This window comes from Caretta caretta, chromosome 2 (genome assembly GCF_965140235.1).
Source record: "Caretta caretta isolate rCarCar2 chromosome 2, rCarCar1.hap1, whole genome shotgun sequence".
NCBI lineage: Eukaryota > Metazoa > Chordata > Testudines > Cheloniidae > Caretta > Caretta caretta.
Genome location: NC_134207.1, coordinates 60,004,587 through 60,026,995, shown reverse-complemented (window position 1 = coordinate 60,026,995; position 22,409 = coordinate 60,004,587). Strand labels below are relative to the sequence as shown.

Here is a 22,409-nt window from a genome sequence, read left to right as displayed (position 1 = left end):
GGAATCCTTGGGGGCACAGGGTCATCCATATGGAGGTGCTGAGCCCCCGTGGCTCTGTTCTCTGATAGTGTCTCTCTCCCCTGCACTTAAGCATGTAGGATTAACTGTTTTCCCTGACTGCCACAGGGCATGGGGTAGAGGGATGGAGGGGACTATGTGCATTCTTCCTACCTCTGCCCCATCACTCCCTGTGCATGCATCAATGGATTCATGGAGTTGATGTAGGGATAGCGGGAGTGCTGTTGTGAAGGCATTTGACCCCTCCCCTCACCCTTCTGCATGGGGAGAGTGAGATCTGCAATTATACTCTCAAATGAAACTAGCACACTTTTGATTTTTCACCTGTTCTGTTTTAGAGTAGACTCAATAAACAAAACTGTTAACTAAATACTTAGTGCAGATCGCACACAGCTGTTGAAGCTGCTGCAGTAGATACTGGAAACTTTAGTGCATTACAACACACAATTCTGAACCAAACCCCTGACAGCTGGAATGTTGCTACTGCCAAAGATGAGTCAATCCCTATGCTGATGGAAAGAGGAAAGCATTTATATACAACAGTATATATATCACAGCTTTCTCTGCAACTTGTGCTCTACACCATGGTGCTGGGCACCATAAACAAACGTGGACGGATAGATAAGGAACTGCTAGAGCTGGCAAAGTAGGAATATGAATTGTAGCGGGCAGAACAACCTAAGAAACACAAGACTCTTCCAGGAAGAATTTTTTTTAAATACAAACTGGGCTTTGCCCTAGTATTGATGGTTACTTGGATGGAGTGAAGCATATTTGGTTACATGCTTAGCTTGTTGGCCCTGCTGTTAGATGGTATTTAGACATCTAGTTCTGAATATCATCTAGCTTAAATATCAGTCTGATCCCACCTCCCTCCAGCCCCCTTACCATATGATCCCATCTCATGAAAGATCCAGTTTCTTTCCTGACTTTCAAGGACAGAGTATCGTTTCCACTTCCCTGATTTTCAGTATCTTCAGGAAATAAGTGGCTAGCCCACTCACTCATCTTGCATCTAATGGTCAGATTAATTCTGGGGATCTCTCAGTCCTACAGTTAAAGGGCTGGGAGGAAGACTGTTTTCAGACTTATTGCAGCAGGATGCAGGAGAAGAGAACAGCCGCAGCCAGAGTAGGTGTGTGCAGAAAAATGTCTCCCAAAAGACAGCTCTAGGAATACCAGGGAAAGGGGCATCTAGGCTGGGAAGGCAGAAAGTTCCAGAGCATGCTGAAGTCTTCACCTGTTGCACATTCACCTGGGAAACTGGTGTTGTGGGGGTCTTCCCTCTGATACAGCTGTGTGGGAAGTGGTTGTTTACTATTTTCCCTTAGAGGAATGGAGGAACTTGGGTGGGTGCACTGGAGTCACCTGAAGAGTAGGCTTTACTCTTCCCCTTCCAACAAAGGGGTGTGTTTGCCTCTATCCCTTCCACTGCAAGCTTGGGAAGAAAATAAATTATCTCCATCTATCAGTGTCTCAGGTCACTGGTGATCAGTGCTTCTCCTGTACCTCTCACCTAGACCAGCCACAAGTGAATTAGCTCAGGCTCTGCTGCTATCTCCTGACAAATGACACTAATAATCATGCCATTTAGCAAAATGGATTATTTGATTGGCCCATCTCTACATTCGGGTGTCTCTCGTGGGCATGGAGAGGTGGCACTGCAAAAGTGAAAATGCTAAGTTTCGCCAAGTTAGTGGTTAGTGTGGAGGGACAGGTTTCTCAAACCTTAAAGCCTACTTTTACTTTTGGTTGCCTTTTTATGAGAGGTGGAAGAAAACTTGCTTCTCTTTTTGGAGTTTCATATAAAACTAAAATCTTTTGAGGCTGAAACCATGTAATTTCAGGGGACTGTGCAGCCTATCATGCACTTGGAAAGATGGGATGGAAGGACATGTTGGGATGCCGCTAGCACACCAGGAATTGATAAAATTAGAAAAGCCCGGGAGGCACCAGTTCCCCATCTCTCTCCCTCTCTCCTGCTGTATGCAGTATGTTAACTGTCTAAATGGGCCATCTTGATTATCAGTACACAAGTTTTTTTTCTCCTCTTAATTAATTAGCCTCTGACAATTTGTGTGGCAAATTCCACCTTCTCTGTATGTATGTATATATATCTCCTTACTATATATTCTATTGAATGCATCTGATGAAGTGGGCTGTAGCCCATAAAAGCTTATGCTCTAATAAATTCGTTAGTCTCTAAGGTGCCACAAATACTCCTGGTTTTTTTGCGGATACAGACTAACACAGCTGTTACTCTGAAACCTGTCCTCCTCTAAGATTTTTACCCTGTGGCTCTCCTAATGTAGGACTTTGTCACTGTTTTCTGGTGTTGGAAAGAAGCTTCAAATGATTTCTAATGAATGTAAGCAAAAATGTGAATTTAGCTAGTTTCAGGGATGTTTCTGTATAGTTCTATTCTCTGCTTAACCACTTTGGCCTCTGTTGTCCTTTTTTGTTGATTGAGGTTAAGTGGGAAATATTGCAACTTCAGCTTCCCCAGTTTAAAATAGAATATTTTCCATCATCCATTTTCATTTTTCCAGATATGGCAGTCATCTTTCCTTAAATCAAAACAGTTACATTGGCTCTCTCTAGGGGACAGAATGGTTTGAGGGACTGGTAATGGGATACAGAGCCTTTCTCCTCTGGGCCATTTCATCCTACTGTAGAGCCATAGTAACCATTGATGAGTAAATCTCAGAAACAAAACATGTGTTTACCTGAATCTACTGCCTACTTCCCAGCCTCTGCTTTCCTCTGATCCTGTGTTGAGGGTATTAAGAGCTGATGTGAAGATCTGCATATTTGCAGTGAACAACTAATTGTATTGATCCTACAAAACCCAGGAACTATGCTACATATTTTTGAGCATCATCTACTGGCGCCGTATCTACTAATTGTTCACATATAGAGTGGAGCACACTGGTATCGTAACAGTGGATGTTTCCATCTTTCCTTGGCTACAGCAGCTGCCTTCAAGGAGCACCTGGAAGAGCTCCACATTGGAGAAATCTGTAGAGAGAAAGATTTGCACCCCTAATTACAACACTCTTTGAGGGGGAGACTCCTTGCTCTGTCCTCAACTGCAACACTCTTCAGGGAAACAGGTCCACATATAACTCTCCCTCTTGCCCGCTCTGCCATTAGGGTAGTATACCCTTAATTTTGCACTCTGAGGAACCTTCGTTTGCAATGCCACACACAACTATATGTTTTGGAATGCCACTATGAGATAAGCCCAGAAGCAATGGGACGAGGTGAGTGTGCAGCAGCAGGAAATAACCAACCATTTCTTAACCTCACATTTCATTTTGGTTTCAGAGTAGCAGCCATGTTAGTCTGTATTCGCAAAAAGAAAAGGAGTACTTGTGGCGCCTTAGAGACTAACACATTTATTTGAGCATAAGCTTTTGTGAGCTACAGCTCACTTCATCGGATGCATTCAGTGGAAATTGCATTTCCACTGAATGCATCCGATGAAGTGAGCTGTAGCTCATGAAAGCTTATGCTCAAATAAATGTGTTAGTCTCTAAGGTGCCACAAGTCCTCCTTTTATTTCATTTTGGGTTAGTTCTTATTTTTATTAGCCACCTCCTCTTTCTCTCATCACAAACCACAGTAACACAATTAACACTAACTGGCACCCTTTGTTAAAAATCTCATTAGAGAGGCTGAGGTTAGCCTTTTACCCCTGTGGATGAAGATTGAGACACTTGTAAAATAGTGGGGAGAAGTTTGGGGAGAAGCACTCTGCTGCTGCCTATGCTGTACACGTTCTGTAAGAGAAGACTTCAGTTTCCTGGCCTGTCAATCAGGCTCTTTGTAGAAACATTACGTTAACACAGATTATTTTTTAAGAAAGTTGCTTCCTCTGTTATAAAGAGGTAGCACTAGATACTCCCAATTTTCAGTTAAAGCTATTGTGCTTCAAATAAAGTTATGCTTGACATCCTTCCTAGATTTATGCTGGATACTTATAGAACAATATATGAAAACGACCCTGCTGTATATCTAGACGTTTGTCACTTTCTTTCTAATCTTGCATAATCTTTCCTAATCTACCGCTAAATAGTTAATTCTCCTAAATGTGAAGCTCCAGGCCAAGTATTTCTGTAAAATTAGTTCATGAGTCATGACTGACTTCCTCTACCTGCCCTGTAGGTCTCCAGCAGCACTCACCTGCTAGCAACCACCTTTGTTGTCCTTCTTTTTCAAACTGCTTCTTTGCTTTCCGCCTGAATACAAAACTATCCAAAATGTTTGTAACCATGGAAGCCAAAGCCAAGTGAGATTTATCTGGGCTTGGGGTTTTGTTACAAACCTAAAATTTGAGTCAAGTCCACCAAAAGTTTTTGAGACTCCTTTAGCTGAGTTTTGTGACCCTTGAATTGCCTGGGGTGAATTTCAAATTAACCTCAACCATGGTTAGACATTTTCAGGGTCATTTAGAACTGAAATTCAAAGTAAACCTCTGATGCTATACATTATCGCAGAACTTCACACGGCTCTTCATGTTATAGCATTCGTTTCTGCACATTGATTATCACCCATCATTGATATCGGCAGTGTTTCTCTTTCCCCCTATTGCATGGTGCCTGTTCCTTCGGCAAACTCTGTGTCATGGTATTTTAATCCTTGGAAAAGTTGCTTCTTCTATGCCTTTATTGTTCTAGTATCCTTAATTTTAAATTATGTAATGAATGTATACATGAATATACGTTACTAGCATTTATATTGAAGAAGGTTATTTTTAGCTGCCTTTTAATTACCTTCCCTCTACCTCTGACTAAAGGGTTAACCAGTATAGCTTGGATTTATTAATTTGGTATATAGCTCCTTTTAAGAATTTTTTACCCACTAATTTAATAATTAGTCTAGGTAATTTGATTTTTCCAGTGAGTCAGTCTGCTGATTTTCACCTGGTTGAGTCAGCTCACATCTATTCTGCTTTTCCCCAAAAAGCTCCTGGTTGGCTGAAATTAAAAACTTTATGAATGGCATCAGCTGTTTGTCAATTTATTCTCTGCTAAGCTTTTCTTAGGAACATACTAATTCTACCAGCAGCTGGTGTTGTCTTAGAAAACACAGTTTTTAAGTTCTCCTTTCTCTTTATTTCAAGGCAAATATGGGAATCACTGTGTTCGGGAGAGAGAATGATTGCTTGAGACCCAAGAGGTTAAAGAGAATGAGAGCCAGGAGCATCCTGGGTTTTAATCTGAGATAAACTGCTGATTTCTCTGTGACCTTGTGCAATTGATTTGACCTCCTTGTGCATTATTCACCCCATTTAGAATATTGGGTAAAAAACAGTCTTCATTGAAAACCAGATTCCACATCTGAGCTTCATTTCCCTGAGTAATAAAAAGTGACAGGTTGTGGAGAGAAGGAGAATTGCACAGATCTTCTAGGATTGGTTTGTTTGTGATATTTATTTCAAAATTTCAAACACTCATACTAACTGCATGATATAAGCTTTAATCCTGGAAAAAAGCAATCACTCTCACGTTGTTTTTGACCTTTCCACTGAATTGACTGGCCAGGAAGTACGTCCTTAATTCAGTGGTTCCCAACACTGTATTTATCTGTTCTTAATTTACTGCATAGCTTCTTATTCACTCATTTCCCATCTTTTCATGTCTTCTCGCTGGCATCTAATACATGAATAATAGTGGCCAACACAGTTTGCTTAGCTGCTTGCTGTGCAGTTCACTTTTACTGTAACTATAGCTGCTTTTTCTTCAGCTGTCACTATTTCTGAGGCTGACCTTATGTATGCTGAAAAGACTTAAAATCACTGTAAACCAATGCAGACCCCCTAAATCACTTACACTGGCTTAACACTTACTTAAATAGGTTTAGCTAAATTCAGTGACTTACTGAGGCAAGCTAGAACTGATTTTAAGTGAGGGTTAAGCCAGTTTAGGTGCATCTACGCTAGGGATTTGCACTGCTTTAACTAGATCAATTTTAAATTAAGTTGCATCAGTTTAGCTAAATTCCTCCATCTTCTAGCCTAGTGATTAGGGTACTAGCAGTGAGGGACCAAGTGCTAATTCCCTGCTGTGCCACAGACTCACTCTGTGACCACGGGCAAGTCACTTAGTCTTCCTGTTCCTCAGTTCCGTACTTCACAGGGCTATTGAGTGTAAATACATGTAAGATTGTGAGGCGCTCAGATATTATGGTGATGGGGGCCATAGAAATACCTTTGAGAGAGAGGCTGATCTATCTCAGTATGTCAGGTTTTTTGTGACTTATTCTATTTTATTTGTTTCTAGAAATCATTGCCAGTTGGGTGGCAGGGGTCTCAAATTATCCTGAAAGGGCTGGGATAAAATGGGAGACAAAGTAGAATAGGCGTATTTTCAAATAATTTATATTGAGTGTGGGAGACCAGGCTCTAGAATTTTGACAATGGTAGTTTAGATACAATGTGAAAGTATATGATGAGCATACATGTTCCACCAAGTCATATATCATGTGCCAGAAGAACAAGATTTTAGCCAGAGATATTGTGTGTGTGTTTTCTGGCATCTTGGTGGGGCTAACCACCACCAACAAAATTTCAAGGGACGGGAGCTGTTAACAGTGTTACAGCCTGCAGACCAGAGGAAGACTTTGCAGTGCATCAACTAAAGGTTAGAATAAAGAGAGCAGAAAAGCATGGGTTGTAAAAAAGAAAGAATCTTGAAATATTAAGTAACTTCATGTCGGTGGGCTAATATAACTCTTGCTTCCCACTCCGCAGGGTAGTCCAGACTTTGCTGCCTGCAGATGGGCAGGATGTGGAAAAGTTGAATGTTAGTGAATGAAGTCATTTTACCATTATGTAGTAAAAAGTGAAGTGCACATTCACGACCAGAACAACAACAACAATCCTTAAATATTTATGTGCCCAGAGTTGGGAAAATTTGTACTAGTTTTAGCTTTTTGGAATTATTTTAGTTTGGGATTTCTTCTCTTCTGATTATAAGCCAAACCTTCATTTGATTCCTCACTACGTAGTTCGTACGTAGTTATGAGAGACGCTGACGAAATGTGGCAATGTTGGGACAAATTATGGAACATAGCTAATCCAGATTTATAAACATTGGTAAGTAAATTTTAGTAAAGCTAGAAGAAAATCAGTTTTTTACTGGGGAACATCATAATGCTCCTAAATGTGTATCTCATTAGACTCATAACCACTTATTGTATGTTAAAAACAAAATTTCAGTTGATTATTAAAACAGATTTGCTTTGTAATAGATACAAAGCCATTACATAACTGTTTAAACCTCAGTAAATATGTTACAAATGTTAACTATTTTTGGGCTAACATAAAGCAGAGGTCTTAATTAATCTAAACAAAATAAATGCATAGGAAAATCAGTTTAAAGTATGTTTTCAATTTCAGAAATAACTCCTTGTAGATTTTCCTTTATTTTTTCACATCTTGAGTCTGAAACCACCCAATAAGATTTTCCAAAGCACTGAGAAAGAATGTCATGGGAGAAGTATCTTTTCCATTCACATTCATGCTGCCATTTGGTCACATTTCAGCCCATGGAAAATAACTATTGTAAATATGATGAAACTCCTTCTAGCAGTTCTGACTTAATGGTACTGTAAACTCTTAATAGAAGGCAGAGCTCTCTGATGTGTCTATGGGATATTTAAGAGGGTGAGGTAATATCTTTTATTGGACCAACTTCAGCTGGTGAGAGAGGGAAGCTTTTGAGCTTACACAGAGCTCTTCCTCAGGCTGAAAGCTTGTCTCTCTCACCAACAGAAGTTGGTCCAATAAAAGGTATTACCTCACTCACCTTGTGTCTCTAATGTCCTGGGACTAACATGACTACAACAACGTTGCATATGGGATATTTACCCATTTCCATTAATTAACATAAAAAGATAGTGACATTCTAATAATGTTGTGAAATAGCCTTCTCATTATTTATAATTAACCTTTTTAGTTCAAGCACAAAATGTGCTTACTTTTAAAACAGAGAGGCAAACTTCCGAGTCAGTAGTTTCCTTTGCCTCTCAAATGTTTTAAATTGCTGCTAGACTGTCTTTCTGTTTATAATGCTTTTTTGATGCACTGATTTTTATGCTACTGTGAATTAAATCTTTATGTTGCGAGGGAAGGTGGGGAATTCAGAACAGGCAGGTTGCAAACCACAATGGCTTTCTTGTTTTAAGTATATGCTGAGACTTAGGAAACCCTGCATTATTAAACCTCTTCTTTTCCTTTCTAAAGTATCATTTCCTCTAGTTACTGTCTTTCACTAAACAACAAACCTTACTTGGCTGCTGAAAAAACATATCTTCCAGAACAGTGAGGCAGATAGAGATGCTGATATTTTATCAGCTGAGAAAGCACACACATACTTGGGGGCTTATTAACCTCCATCAAGTCACATCTAAAGAATTTCCTGTTCTCCCCTCATTTATCTTGAGTTGACTTCAAAACTATTTTCTTTTCCATATTTTTTAGTCAGGACCCAACCTTCCCCACCCCAAACTGAGATAAATATATTTTTACATTCAAATTGTTTGTTTCCTTCCCCCACATTTGCATAAAAGAAATGCATTTAAGAATGCTTTATAGACTGAGTAGGCACATTGGTATAAATGAGCATGAATCAGAAAATAAATTTCTGTCAGGTTCTGCCACCCATATGATCACTGAGTAGTCCCTTACCCTGTGATTAATTTCATTGGAATGGTGATGAGGGACTTATAAAGCAAAGTTCCACTGAGTCTGGGTAAGGTTTCAGAATCCGGCCCTTAGTAAAGGTGTAATTTGGTAAAAATGGAAGTTGAATAATAAAGGGGCTGGCTGATCAGATGAACTGAGTTGGCTTTTGAGGGTGTGTCCTATTCCTCTTGCCTACCACTTACATTCTGCTCTCACTTATACCAGAGCAAAACTGGACTAACTTTTTTTAGTTACTCCAGATTTACACTGTTGTAACAGAAAGCAGAATTTGGGCTTTGCAAACAGAACAGCAGTTTCTGGTTTTGTCAGTAGCTAGCAAAACAATTGGAAGCAAACTTGAAGCCTTGTGCCTATGCATTTGTACGATTCAACACTATATTGATGTGTCAGGCTATCAAAGTCTTCCAAGTGGAGGATCCAGATCCTCCAGGTCAAATGATATAGCAGTTTTTCAGTCAGATACACAAAATCATGAGGGAGAATGCAGTGATCAAAGGTTTTTGATCTAGAAAAAATATGATATTTTTTGTTTCGGTGATATTCTTCTGTCAGAATACTTCCTTTCTAAACAATATGAAATTGAAGTGCTGATCACATAATGTCATATCCTGCATTCTTTACTCAGGAAAAGCTCCCAGTAGAGTTAATGGACACTTTGCCTGAAGTTGATGAGTTTTACCTGAGTAAGGAATGCAGGAATTTGCTTGTTGTTGCTAAGACTAAACAGCTTCACATCCTTCCTGAGAATGACACTTATTAACAGATTTTAACATGCATTTATTTCCCCGTGAATAAAAATGAGCTGACACTTTATTAGATTGGTGCTGTAATTCTATTCCCACTGCTGAACATACTGTTGAAGGAGCTGACTTAATTTTTACAGTTTTTCTAATAAGGAATCTTTACAAGCATGACAAGTGAGTCAACTAGATAATATGCTACTGATCCTTTTCCTCTGAGTTCTGAGAGTTCTGGAAAGCCCATGAAGCATAACACGTCAATTTTAATCACTGTCGCTCTTTATTATTTTACAACTAGAAATAAAGTTCTGATTGATTTGTAGGTCTGATCTATTGGCCTTGCCTGCACTAGTCTTTTTTGGTGAAATTTTCCACTATTACTTTCACCAGTGCTGCTCCATAAGCAGTAGCAATGGTGAGGGCACTAATGTCCATAAGATGTTGGCATTTGATAACATTTTTCCACCTAGTCATCTGGACTGGTTCTGAATGGGGTTAAATGACATTGTGACAATGCCAGTAGCCATCAAAGTCTTGTCTACGCTAGAACTCCCAACATTATCACCACTGGAGCTGCACCAATTGAGAAATGTTAGAGGTGGAAGAGACTAGTGGTGACAAGGCCTTAGAAGAACTGAGCACCTGCAACTCCCGTGAAACTTGTGGTGCTCAGCACCTCCCAGGATCAGTCCTAAAAGTCGTCTAGCAAAAAACACTGGCGTTGGACTCACCTCTCCCGTCGCTGGTATTTGCAAAGTTTACTACTAAACTTACTACTTTCCATGTAATTGATCATGTTGTATTTGCAATAAGAAGTTATATTTATAGAATCTTTAACACCAAAAAAAAAAAATATCCTAGCACTTTACACAACTGTATACACAAGAGCTGTTTCACTCCAGTGAAACAACTCTGGGGTGGAATATGAAGCTGTTGGACCAGCATGCTCCATCAGCAGAACTGTTTGTAGGAAGTAATGAGGAATAACTTCCAGTTAAATCTGTAAGGAAAACACAGGTCTTGGATTTTCATCCCATGTGAAAGACTTCACTTCCGGGATCGTGCTGAGCACATAAATTCAGCACTGATTCAGAGATGAAACAACTGCCCCTCTAATGACTCACCAACAATATCTCCCAGAGCAACCTGGGTTTTCCTAAGAAGTTTCTCAACTATAGTTCTTATGTGAGATCAGATAAGATCATTACAACCCCTTATAGATCACGGTAGGATATTGCTACTTCTTGAATGATTAAGAGGATTCAGAATCACAGTCTGTCCCAGGTGTGGTGATATCCCAGCACATAACATACCATCCCATGTCTTACTGTTTGTTTATATGGTGCAGCAAGGGCTATACGCTAAAGCAGCAACAGAGGAGCCAGCAGCTGCTAAATACCTACTCATCCCCAATCGAATATGTGACAGCTGCTTAAGGCCCAGCTAGCCTACAAATACTGTTTAGGCCCTGCATTCCCATATGTTGTGTGCAATACTTTTTAAATTCCTGTCTGCACTGGAGCATTGTTTGTAACCAGATTTCCTGTATTGTATACAAGAACTAAAGAGTGAAGCAGGGAACAGAAACTGAAGAAGCAAAGTGAAGCCCAGCAGTGGTAGCAGCTCCTAAAGGAAATCAGAGAACAAATTTCACAAAACACCTGCAGTGTGGAATCACTAGCTCTTCTCATGTTATATCTTGATCAACCCCTTTGTTCTCTGTTGGCAGTTACTGTACTATAATGTACATGTGGAGGCAGAAAACAGATTTATGGAAACTCTCTAAGAGCTCAGTCTAATGCCCACTGAAGTCAATGGAAAGATTCTAATTGACTTCAGTGGGCATTAGCCTAGGCCCTAAATTCTCATGTGTATATGGTTCTTTTACTATCTCTTTTCCACACGAGATCACTGTTTTTATTTTCTGTTTGCAGAAGTGTCTGCAATGTCAATGTTTCACTACTCCCGTGTTGCTGTTGCTGCTTTTTGGCTTCGCCTTTTTTATTCATCTGTGTAGCATTAGTCAGCATATGGGATAGAGTGGTAATCAGGACAGAAGATAAGAAATAATTAATCCCTCTCCAGGAAAATCATGGAAAACCTAAGTAGGGAAGGAAATGTGCCTGCAGCCATATGTGTACAGTCAACTTTTTAAAATGTGAACATGGAAGATATGTGAGGGCAGCTTTTTAGCTATCCTCTCTCTGCATTATCCACTTTTCTAACTGCTCTTTTTTCATGACCAACTTTTCATTATTTTCTTTGTGTTTACATTCCTGGCCTTTGTGAAGCAATTTCCTTCCCAATGTACTTCTTCCAATTTGTTTCCCGTAACAACAACAATAATAGAAAAAAATACTCCTTTAATAGCAAGTTTGAAGCCAAAATCAATTTTCTGGTACTCGTGCAACTCCTCTTGATTTCAAGGGGATTTGCACTTATGTTGCTGAGGAAAAATCTGGCCCTTAAGGTGGCCATCCACTAGGAGTGTAACTACAACAAGTGACTCTCTCAAAATATAGGCAGCCCTTATTTATTTTTCAAAATTGGGGGAATAACACTTGTACAACCTTCCCAGTTCTCTCATGTTGTGACTTTCTGTCTCTTTGCATATACTGGCTGATCCTTTGCACATACTTCAGATTGTGACTGGGTAACACACTCAGTAGAATGGCACCAGCCTTGACCTGTTTCAATCTGACCTTTCGCTACACCACAGTTTTTGTTGAGGAAAAATTGCTTGTAACGCTACATAAAATGTGATAAATCAAGCTATGTGGGAAATAGCATGTTCCACTGACCAGGGATTAGAGACCAACAATTCAGTTTATCTTCAGAGCTCTGTCTTTAACGTTGGGTGACCATGTGCAAATCGTTCAACCTATCTATGCCTCATTTCTCCGTCCATTAAATGGGAATTGAACTTGGTGCAACTCTGATGAGGTAGCTGAAAGACACCTTTCTTCCTCCCCTGATTCTGTTTTTGGGTAGGCACTGAACCAGCTGCAGGTAGATGCTAGATCAACCTAAGGACTGCTTTATTTTGTGATGCCTCCCAAGGGACCATTGTACTGATCAGGGTCAACAGAGTGCATAGTGTGCCCTGGCCCCAACCCATACATCCCTCCACCTGCATTAGGGCATGAGGTGGCTAAATTGGCTTTATGTCCCTTGAGGATTTCTCCTCAGATAGAAATTAGAGATGAAAATTACCCAGCACATTGGCTAGGCAGCTCCCCTATCAGTGAAGGATTGCTCCTTTCTGTGCATTTATTGTTGCTTTGTCCCATCTAGTTTTAAATGTCCCTTTTGCATTTTAATGATACAGAATGAAAACTCAATAGTTTGGCTATCTTTCTTCAAATGAGTTGGTAATAAAGGGTCTATAAAAATATCAAAGCAAGGTACAGTCATTGTAAACTCCTTTGTCAATTGAACATGCAAAAGCAATGAGGAACAAGTGGTTAGGCGATGTAACCACACTTTTATGTTTGAGTTTTGGGCAGAGGTCTGAGTGAGTCCTTATTTTAGCCAACCAGTTCACCTATGCTTAGCCCAGCGTGATAGATCAAGAGAGCACAGTATTAAGGGTATTCACAGGGAAAAGCAGACAGAAAATCTTCAGTGGCTGCCTATACCTATGTATAACCTTAATGGGGAACAAAATGTTTGAATGTGTTTAATGAGTAGAAATCACAAATCTACCATGTTGCTCTGATTATCTTAAATATCACATTAGCATTTTCTTACTTAAATTAGAAGGTTATAGGCAGAAAATACAAAAATATTAGACACCTGAGAAAAATAATCCAGAAATAGATCTGAACATTTTTAAATCTTTCCCTCTGATTACTTTATAATTGTATGCTTTTTGTCATATATATCTCTTACCCTTTCAAGATTCTGGACTTTAGTCTTTTAAGATGGAGCCTTTGCAGATTTTCACAGCTACTACGTACTTGAAAACTTAATAGCATATGCAATTTATTTTTTCTTTACTGGAAAAAGGGCTTAGCCCCAAACTTTAAGGTTAGAATTTAAAGAAATCTTGTTGTGTTTCTGTTTTGCATCTGCACTAACAGATTTAGGAAGCCACTTCCACCTACAGACACAGAGTACTATCAACATATCCCTCCCAAGAAAGGAGTTGGGGTGTAAAACAGAGACCTGTTGGTAAATTAAGCAAACTACGTTGGCAATGCATTTGCACTTAAGACTGAAACCTTTTCTCGTTGAAATTAATAGCAAAACTCCCATTGATTTCTATAGTACAGGGTTAAATCCTTCACTGGGCACAACATTCTTACTATGTTGGAATACATTCCTAATAATAATAATACAGAGACTAGCCCTAATGCTATCTTTTTTTCCTTGTAAGACCTTTAACTAATTGATTAGAATATTTTAATATTTTTGTTTTTTCAAATATTTATTACAGTAAGAAAAGACTGAGCTGTGGAAGAGTGAAAAAATGACCATATTTCTTTCTTTCATAAGGTAAGATTTCAAAAATGCAGTTTTCCAAGCGTTTGTTTTTAGCAAAACAACTATAAAGTAATTTAAGTTTCCAAATACTGGCAACTTCTCATTCAAATTTATCCCGACCTTCACAATCTTGGCTACATAAAAGCCAGCACTTTAAAATTCATGATCCTTTTTGATTAGCTGACATGATGAGTCATCAGCCAAGCTCTGTATGTGCCACTGTGCTGACTGTTCTGCATTAGAGAAGCTCAGGCTCCATTTCATTTCATGGCACTATATTACAGCTGTACGTGCTTCAAGACACCTGATTTCAAATTTTCTCAGATTTTTTCCCCTTTGCATTGAAAATTGGAAACTCCCCAATTTCCATTGGGAGTTTGGCTTCTTGTTCCTAGGTTTTCTGGTCTCATGTAACTAACTGCACATGAAGTAATGTTCCCACATGGATGTATTATTCACAGTGCTATGATCTATGCAGTTAACCACAGCTTTCCTAATGAGGATATTCTGGACCTTTCGGTAGTCCTCAAAGGGAAAGTAGATATTTATTGTTGCTTACCACGGGAAGAAGAAAGATGATGAATTTAGCTCTGGTGTAAAGGATCAGTCCAGTTTCAACATAGCACACAGTTAAAAAAAAACTGCAATTGGTAGCTGTATCTGAGATGTCTAAAAACAATTTGGACTAGTTAGCACTAATGAGAGCTAGACAGACTGCAAATTATCAAGTAAATGAACTGACAACTATTAAAAAAACCCCAAAGGTTAACCTATGGAAAGGTCCTAGAGATTCAGAAAGAATTTAAGTTAGGTATTGAAATTTAAGAGGATTCCATAGATATACATTCTGTAGGCTATTAGAGTCATATAAATGTATATCTTTGTGTATAGATATTTGGAACCATACTTTAGAATTATACAAGAAGGTTAGAACTTTCTATTAAACTATAAAGGATGGTCCAAAAAACCTAAAATAGTAGGGATATAATTCTGTAATTTTTGTGGGAATTTCCGTGTGATTTTCCATAGGACTTTTATTTTCACAACTAAAGATTATATAATTATTTATAATTTACTGTGTACTAATACTCATTGTCGCAGAGTGAGTAAACATAATTGTCTCAGTAATACTGCCTGAGACCTCACAACAGTTCATTGCTATTATGGTAAATTTTTGCTAAGAAATAGCTAGCAAATGCTATCACTTATGAATCCTAAAGTATGTACATTAGCAAAATTCTACTGTCTATTGAAAACTGAATTATCAAAATAATATTTACAAATACATGCCACAGATGAATATCTACCGATGAATAGCTCTCGTGATTCTCATTGAGATCTGCCTTAATGACTTTTCTCAACTGGAAGTCCAATCTGATGATGTGGCTCGAGACAAAGGAAATGTAGTTATGCATTTATATGTAATTCATCAGAAATGAAGATAGCACCATCAGGAAGTCAGGAAACATTCAACATTATTGTAAATTCTATTGTTTTGATTATTTTAACAATGGAAACTTACTACTTTAGGCTGGTACATCAGGGTAATTGAGCATGACTGAACCTGGTTCTGCAAAAGATAGTTTAAGTTCAGAATGAACAGGGCTTGTGAGATAATTAAAATGTATGATACACAGCAGTTTGCAATATATCTCATTTTTCCCTCTTTTCAGGTCTTGAATGTAATAACTGGACAAGACATACAGACTTCTATCAATGCTATGAAAATTAACCAAGTCATATTAGCAGCAGAAAATCTTCAAAGGTACAGAAATTAAATACTTGACCAGTAATTAATTAAACCATCCATGGCACAAGCATTTGCAGTATAGCCTAGGTATTAAGTTAGGTCAATAATTAAACTGTAGTAAATCATCTGTAGGTTCCATCCTGTCAAACTTTAAAGGTTTAAAGATTAAGTCAAGGACCCTTAATGCTATAGTGAATCAGTAAATGATTATACAAGATAGCTGAGCAATCCATATTTTGCTACTATTAACATTATTTTCAAGGCATCATAAAATTATTTCTTTTGTTCAAAAATAACGTGAACAAAATGTATGCCTCTCTAGTCCTTATGAAAAAGACATATTTCATTTTTTGAAGGCCAAGGATAGTCATGGCAAGATAAAAGGGAATTTTTTTCTGAAAGAAAAGATGTATACCAAACAAAAGTAATGGTTTGTTTTTTCTAGTTTACATGAAGTCAGTGATCATGAAAGCAAGAAGCTAATATCACTGAATGCAGCTGGCCATAGTGCAGGCAAGTGCTATGTGAGCTGTTTCCTATAGCTCTGCCAATGCAACTCAGACAAGATTTACAGTATTGTCTATTTCAAGTCCTGGATAACTGTGAGGCAGATTCTGCCTAGTACAGCAAATTGCCTGGTGGTTTTGTGATGTGGGAAAATATGCATTAAAGAACTAGAGAGAGACTATCAAATCTTACTTCTCAACCTGCCAAAGTCAAAATACAGAACACATTTTGGGACTGTCATACAATGGGAATCACGAGATATAATGCAACAAGCTTGACATGTTCTGAGATTCATTTCTTCAGCATCAATAACATTTCCTGTCACCTCATTTACATGAATTATTACTTCTGGTGAAATAATCTGCAAATATATGTGAGAAAATAGTAAGTTTATGATAAATAAATTTATTAGAAATAAATGTATGTCTAAAATTGAGATATCGTTAGTAATGAAAGGCAGTTAGGAGAATCAAATGTACTTTACATGTGACCTCAATTGTATTTAAGTCCAATATTCGCAGAGGGATAAAGCTAGTGAGTGCATTTATTCACTAACCTTATCTTTAGTTCTTCTATCTCGCCACTGTTTATTACAGCAATAGGTTCAAGCTCAACTTTCAGATCTGTTTCTTGAACCTCCCAAAGTTCAGGGGGTTTTGGATGGAAATCTGGTTTGGAACCCATTTATATTTTAATGTTAACTAACCATGTATTTTTTTGGTAAATTTGATTGCTGGTTCCTCAGACAGCATTTCATGATACTTATAAAGAACATAGGACTATTCAGCCTATCAGATCATGCACTTGGTTGATTACCCCCACTCCCACAATAGCGATGTCTTACATAATGGAGTGACTTGTTGGCTGCTCCATTAAAATTGATGGGACAAGTTTTATCGTTTTTTTTCTTTAATTTTTATTTTTCAATAGCAGTGCTTAAAATATATATCTATAGATTCATATATAATGAGGCCAGAAGGGATTACATTGATAATCTAGTCTGTCCCTGAATTGATTCCTGTTTGCACTAGATCATATCTCTTAGAAAACCAGTCAGTCTTGACTTTAAAATTTCCAGTGATGGAGAGCCCACCAAAACTTTGGCTAAATTATTCCAATGTCTAACTACCCTCACAGTTAAAATGTTGCACCTTATTTCTAGTCTAACTTTGTCTAGCTTTACCTTCCAGCCATTGGATCATTTTAGACAATTGTCTTCTAAACTGAAGACCCATCTGTTATCAAAGTTCTTTTCCCCATGTCGGAACTTACATACTCTGATCAAGTCACCCTTAATCTTTCTTTGTTAAATTCAACACATTTAGCTGGGAGGCTTGTTGCCATGGGCTGTGTAGACATACCCCTTGAGTCTATCCCTACAAGGCAAGTTTCCCAATCCTTTAATCGCTCTTGTGGCTCATTTCTTAACCTTCTCCAATTTTTCAATATCCTTCTGGAATTTTGGACAAAGTATTCCAGTATGGGTCACACCAGTGACAAATAGCAGAAATATAACCTCTGTACTCCCACTCAAGGTCCCTTTGTTTCTGCATCCAAGGATCAAAATAGCCCTTTTGGCCACAGCATCACACTGGGAGGTCGAGTTCAGCTGATTACCCACTATGATCTACTAGTCCTTTTCAGAGTCTCTGCTCCTCAGGATAGTGTTCCCCATCCCATAAGTATGACCAACATTCTTTATTCCTAAATGTATGACTTTACAGTTGACCACATTGAAACACATGTTGTTTGCTTACACCCAGCGTACCAAATGATCTAGATTGCCTTGTATCAGTGACCTGTCCTCTTCATTATTTACTACTCCCCTAGTCTTTCTGTCATCTACAAACTTTATCAGTAATGATTTTTGTTTTCATTCAGGTTACTGATAAAAAATGTTAAATAGCACAGGGCAAAGAAACTAGTCCCTGTGGAGCCCCACTAGAAACACACCCATTCAATGATTCCTTGTTTACTGTTTGTTTTGAGACCTATCATTTTGCCAGTTTTTAATTCATTTAATGTGTGACATGTTGATTTTGCATCATTCTGGTTTCTTAATCAAAATGGCATGTGTCACCGTGTCAAACGCTTTCCAGAAATTATTACATCAACACTATTGCCTTTAACAACAAAATCTGTAATCTCATAAAAACAAAAATCATGTTAAGATGACAAGATCTGTCTTCCATGTTGAATGTCATTAATTTCATTATACTCCTTTAATTCTTTTATTAATCAAGTCCCGTATCAGCCATTCCATTATTTTCACAGGGATCAGTTTGCCCTCTTTAAATATAAGCACAACATTAGCTTTCTTCCCATCCTCTGAAACTTCCCTAGTGTACCAAGACTTATTGAAAATCAACATTAGCAGTTCAGAGAGCTTCTTGATCAGTTCTTTTAAAACTCTTGGATGCAAGTTATTCAGACCCGCTGATAAAATATGTAGCTTTGGTAGATGCTGTTTGACATTGTCCTTAGTTACCATTAGAGTGAAAAGTATTTCTTCATCATCATCATCATCATCATTTTCCTATGAATACATCATTATTTTTAAACAGAGAGATGGCTTCCATAATAGAACATCCATAAGGGCTGCTTCACAACAACTGGAAAGGCTTTAGTTTTTGACAATAGTTGTGTGTGTGTGTGTGTGTGTGTGTTTGTTTTATTTAAATGGTTTTCCCCATATACTACGTCTTCTCCTGCTTCTCCTGCTTCTCCTCCTCCCCCGCATCACCTGGGATTGGGTCTTCATACAAACATACGCCATCTTCATCTGTCCGAAGCAGCACTAAGGTTGATCTGCTTACCATTTTCTTTGATGCAATCCATCCATCACTTCCTCGGATTTCCTCAAGGTCTGTTTCCAACCGCCCTTTTCTGTCATGCTACTTTCCCTAGGTCCTATTCCTTCATCCTCTGTGTTCAAACCAGCAAAATTGCACTTTCTGCATTTCGTCAGCCACATTGCTAATTTTGACTTCTGTCATAATGCTCTCATTTCACAATCTCTCCCTTCTCGTAACTCTCTTTATTGCGCTAAGACATCTCACTTTAAACACCTGTAGGCGTTGAACCTGCTGTCTCTTTGGCCTGGCCTTTCAGTCTCAGTGGGATATGCTTGTCATACACAACTCCTGAGATGTTACTCCACACTCTTCTAACATGCCCCAGTTTGGGCTGTATCTCACTTTCAAGTTTGCCATCTCTCATAACCCAGCCACCAAGGTACTTGAACTGGTCAGTCTGGTTTAGTCATACTCCGTTAATCTTTGTATGCAGTTTCCCTGTCACATCTCTACCAACCCACGTGACCTCAATATTAGTCATGTTCATTTTCATCCCATGCCTGCTTAGTTTGTCACACCACTGGTTTACTATTTCCTCCAGGTCTTCTTTTGGGGACGCCCTTATAGCTATGCCAGCTGCATATAACAGCTGCTCACCTTTTCCCATTGGGTTCTTCCTGCTGACGTAGTCCATCAATATGATAAACAGCAATAGACTGAGGGATGACCCTGGATGCAGGCCAACTTCCAATTCAGAGCTTGTCACTGCAAAATATGTTCAGATCACTGTTTTAGGTGATCTACGTAGTTCATTCACCATAGTTATTAAATCCTCTCCATATTTTCTCAGCACTGGTGTGAGCATACTTCTGTCCACTTTACTGGATGCCTTTTCAAGGTCTACAAAAGCCTAGAAGCCATCCTGTTTGTACTCTAGCCACTTCTCTGTCACTTGCCAAATGACAAACAAGGCATCTGTCCTTTTCTAAAGGTTTCTTGTCCTTTCTTAAAACAGAACTGTTCTTATTCAAGAAGGGGTTTGACCATTCTCATCCATATAGATTTACCTAAATTGCTTTCACTCATTATCTGGGAAATAACAAAAACTATTCATTGTGGATCACAGTGATGAAAGCACTTTATATTACCTGAAAGAAAAGGCAGGTGAAACCTTATCAATCAATCAATAAATAATTAGTAGAGATAGGCATGATATGAATCCAAAATTTCAGGTTCTGCTTTTTGGGTCAATGTCTAATAAAAGATGGATGACCAGTTTGGATCAAAGAACAGGCTGTCTCAAATCTTCTCAAAACTTGAAACAAACTTAAACCAAGTTCTTTTTGAAATCTGAAAACTCTTGATTAACTTTTTTTGGTGAACTTCTACGCTTCTTAGTTCTGCCCAGAAGAAGTTACAACATAACATGAATGATAGTTTTCATGAGGATTCCAACCCGACCAGAAGCAAAAAAATACCATAAATATTAGGAATGTGTCTTATTGGATGGCTTCTAGCCCATTTCTGCATATCCAAAAAGTTTACATTTTAGAGAGTTTTTGGATAAATATCTGAACTTTACAGTGCTTATCTGACCTGAATCTTTTAAGATTCACCCATCATTAACTAAAGTTTGTCAGTGGTGAGAAACATTTCAAGAAAGTGCTTGTTTTCCCACAGATTTAAGGTCATGGTAACTCCTACAAAGAAACTATCTCATATGCTCAGTATGAGGTATGCATAAATATAATCCATATCCATGCAGGACATCAGGAATGTCTTCAGAAAGTTTATTATAAAATGAAGCGTTATCATTTAAGCTACAGTTGAAACAAGTGGAATGTTCCAACAACAGGGAAGAGACAGTTTTTTTTCACCTGAATCCTAAACATTATGTCTCTAATGTATATAATTTATTAATAATACTTTCATCTCCAAGTTAGATTTTCTGAGACATTACCCATTGATGTTTTAACAACCAACATCAGTTAACTACTATAAGCAGTTAACACTTGAGTCAATTAACACTTGAGCCATATTTTTCAGAAATACATTTGCGTTAGTGCACAGAAATTATGTATGCAGTAATAATTGCTCCTGCAAATGACTAGTTGGATGTGCATGTAAACTCACTGTAATTGTGCATGTAATTTATGCATCCAAATGTACACATTTTTGCATGGCTTGTTATACTCAGACTTTTTTGAAAATCTGGTGCTTGACATTTAGCTCTAATGATAGTTAAGTCATGCTTTCAAGATAGAGGATTCTAAATGTGAGTCTCTTGGAACTATTTATGAATCTTTTCCTGTATTTAAGTTGTAGCTACCATATTAGCTAAGTCACCCCCTGCCCAGCTAGTATCAGCTGCATTATTGTGCCTTGGTAGGGAATTGCTGCTATGAAGTGGCATCACAATTAAAAATAGGTGTGGTCAGATATAAACACTTTTAAAATAGGTTTTAGAGAATGCTTGAAGAAATGGATTTTGCAAGAGGATTGCCTACAGCCTCTTCCATATTTCCATTTGAATCAGCGTGTAAGAAGAATGCAGTTTTTTTTTCCAGTCACATGTTTCTACCGCCAGTAACTTGATCCAAAAGTGTCTTTTTTGGGGGGGGGGATTCAAAATATCTTATAAGGAAGGAACCCTATAACATCATTAGGATTAGAATGATACATTCAGGGCATGGGGAAAAAATCCTGAAAATGAAATAGCTTTCCCAGTTTCTGTATTAAAACCCGAATGAAAAAAACAGTCAAGCCCAAAACAAAACAAAACAAAAACTGCAGCCTACACACATAATTGTTCAGACCCAGTAAAGTTCAAAATGTGTCAGAGGGTTGCTGGTTCCTTAGGGGAGATGGACTGCAGTTCACCTCTGACAAGTTTAACTCACCTCCCCAGGTTGGGGAAATAAAGGTTATGTAATGGAGAACACATGAGCCTTATAAGAACAGCAGGAAGCTTCAGGAGGGAAAAGTGAAGGTGTGGTGAAGTCTGTGGGGATTAGGGGAGTTGCCCCAGGTAGGAGGGCTGGGAGTCTTCCCTCATGCCTTAATACCAGGAGAGTTTGGAACTCAGAGCTCATGAAAGCTTATACTCAAATAAATTGGTTAGTCTCTAAGGTGCCACTAGTACTCCTTTTCTTTTTTTAGAGTCAGAAGAGTGAGCTCCAGCCAGGTAGAGCCTTGGAGTGGTGATAGAATTGGGACCCAGATCTGGGAAGGAGGGCTGGGAGCTCTCTAAGGGAGTGAGAGAAACTGAACTGAGGTTGGGGTGTGGAGGGTGAGTGTGTACCCAGAGGACTAAATAAATTGGACCCTAGAAGGGGAGTGTTTAAATTACCTTTGGACTGAGGGTGTGTGGTTCTTAAGGGGCCCTAAAGAGGGGGGTGGATTGC

At 38.5% G+C, this 22,409-nt stretch overlaps 1 protein-coding gene across 5 annotated transcripts in view; it reads left to right on the top strand.

The window, feature by feature from the left end:
- Positions 1–22,409, top strand: part of SULF1 (sulfatase 1) — a 175,609-nt gene that overhangs the window by 13,862 nt on the left and 139,338 nt on the right. For all 5 annotated transcript variants that reach the window (XM_048840903.2, XM_048840899.2, XM_048840901.2 and 2 more), the window contains 2 exons: positions 13,907–13,965; positions 15,627–15,718. The gene's annotated coding sequence lies outside the window, so the exon portion shown is untranslated. The remainder of the gene's footprint in view (positions 1–13,906; positions 13,966–15,626; positions 15,719–22,409) is intronic.